The sequence below is a fragment of the Dermacentor albipictus genome, chromosome 2, assembly GCF_038994185.2.
Source record: "Dermacentor albipictus isolate Rhodes 1998 colony chromosome 2, USDA_Dalb.pri_finalv2, whole genome shotgun sequence".
Lineage (NCBI taxonomy): Eukaryota > Metazoa > Arthropoda > Arachnida > Ixodida > Ixodidae > Dermacentor > Dermacentor albipictus.
The window spans coordinates 162,899,718-162,902,283 of record NC_091822.1 but is presented as its reverse complement, the minus strand read 5'-3'; positions in this window follow the sequence as shown (position 1 = coordinate 162,902,283).

Below are 2,566 nucleotides of genomic sequence, written 5' to 3'. Positions count from 1 at the left end.
ACCCAAGCGAGCCAATCACAGGCGCCGAAGTCGTCACGTGGGCGGTGAGGTCAATGCTCTCGCCGGCGAGCCAGACCGGTGTGCGTGCCGTGTCCCAGCAGCGGAGGAGGAAAGCCCCTCAACCTCCAAAGGATTCGGCGCTCAGTGCTTGCCCCGAGGGGACGTGCGCAACGAGAGCTCCGCCGAACTCTGAGAGCCCCCTGTCATCGCTGGACGAACTTTGGCCCGCCGCACTGCGCCACGCCTAAACATCGGCGGCGGCCTCGGCCCGCCCCGGCACAGGGCCCCCCCGCGCCGCACTGCAGGCGCTTCGCCGCCGCCGCTGCCGTGCTCGGCATGTATCCGCCGCCCTCGACAGCTACGACTGCATCGCAGCCTGCGCAATCCACCACGCTGAACCCACAGGGCATGGACTTTGGTGACGCTTCACAGGGAGCATTTACGTGCGTGACCTCTTCAGCACCACGGCAGGACGAGGCCACCACCATAGGTGTGAAGTTGACCCATGGCTTCAACCTCTCCTCAGTAGCACCAGTCGAGTTGAGCATACAAATTCGTCGGGCGGCCCACCTTGCCAAGCTCGAGAGGCAGGACACAGCCGTGAAAATTCGAACCGCCCAAAACCTCTAGGGTAGGGAAAACTGCTGTCCAATCCGACCGTCCACAGTCGGGGCGTAGTCGACCCGCCTTTGAGGGGGAGGGCTCACGCACTCACATACGCACTTTGGATTCCCAGATCCCACCGGGTTGAGCGGGTCCTCCTAGCCAGATTATCATGCCTGACCCCAGCCGGCGCCTCTTAATTCCAGAGCTGACCTCTCCGGTAGCCGCCACGAGTGTCAGCAGACTGTGAAGAATTCATGGGCTCGACGAAACGCACCACAAAACACCCTTTGTTAGAGAAGCTCTCTTGCTGCAAATAGACCATGAAGGCCACGGCAAATCAACCAACAGTACACGGTCCGCCAAACGTGGCCAGCCTTGCTGCCGTCGCCGACTCTCCGAAGGAGGCGCATGGTGGATTAACGCTGCCGTGGTCTCCAGTTCTCCGAAGGAAGTGCACGGTCGGTTAGCGCTGTCGTCGTCGCCGGTTCGCTGAAGGACGCCATACCCGCGGGTCGATTGAAACAACTGCAGCGGGCTGAGATAGGTTTGCAGAACGGTACCCCTGCAGGCCGATCGTAACAGTATGCAAAAGGTACTGGGTGTTCCGGGGTATGTGGAAAGGTGTGAAGCTTCCAGGAGCCACATTTGTAAATGCGGTTGTTTGCTTGAAATCAGGGTACAATCAGGACTCGATTGCAACCAAATGTCAGTGGGACGCCTCGCATTGGACACTCACGGGAAGACTGCAAATGAAGCTGTGCAGGGCGATATGGGCTGGGCAAGTTCTGAAGTGAGAGAAGCTCAGAGTAAAATTGACTGGGAGGAGCGACTGAGTTATATGCAAGAAAGTAAATGGGTTGAGAGAGTTTTCAGCTATTTGTACAGGAAATACATTGATTCACAGTGGAGGAAGAGGACTAAAAAACTTACCAGCAAGTATGCGATCTCTATGGTGAGCAACATGGCAACAATTTAAGAACGTCACGCGGAAAGTCGGAGAGACTGAGATAATCTCATGCGTGGCGGCAATGGAAAAGAAATCTGCTATGAGTAACTACTTAAGAGGGAAAAAACTAAATCAGGATAGAAACAATTTATGATAACTCAAGATGAAGCTCATTTCTTTTCGAAGCGAGATCAGGATGCCTTAGAACACGCACTTATAAGGCGAGATACAAGAAGGAAGAAGAAGCATGTGCTTGCGGCAACTTGGTTTAAATTTCTCCATTTTAAGAAGTCTTTCTCTGGGAGCCTCCTCTCTTGGAAACTGCCACAGATATGTCTGCTCAGCCGTGGAGGAATTCATAATTTTTTCAATGCGTTTTTCCTAAGTTCTTCATACACTATTTTTATCCGTTTCCACATGACACTTTAACCAGTTTTTGTAGTACCTACACTTTACTAATACCATCCAAATCTTGGCTGAAGTTTAGGTCTGAAATTTAGCGTTAAAAAATCAGGTGTTATGGTATTCAATAAAAGGAGTGAACAGACAGCGATGGCGCGTACCCCCACATTGCAAGAAGGATATATCCTATCCTATCCTATCCTATCCTATCCTACCCTATGCTATCCTGCATTTACATCCAATGGGACTAAGATACATTGGCACGCGCTTTATTTGCGCAAAAATTGTTTCGGTTTCGGTTGATGATGTTGATGATCTATGGGTATCCTCTTTGAAACAGGACAGTATCCTGTTTGATTTCATCAGGTATTCTCAACATTTCTTTTCTTCTAGCATTTTTGTATAGATGTATGTAACGTTTTTTTGTTTTCCTTAAAACTTATCCGTCAAAAGATTTTTCAAGTGATTGTACGAGTTTTTTATAGGGTGCCTCGATGTCCTCCTCGCCCGCCACTCCGGCGGGCGAGGAGAACATCGAGGCACCCTAGTTTTTTACCGCGCGAAGCGCCTCCTGCTTCCTGTTCCTGCAGGAAGGGTCAGCAGCTTTCACGG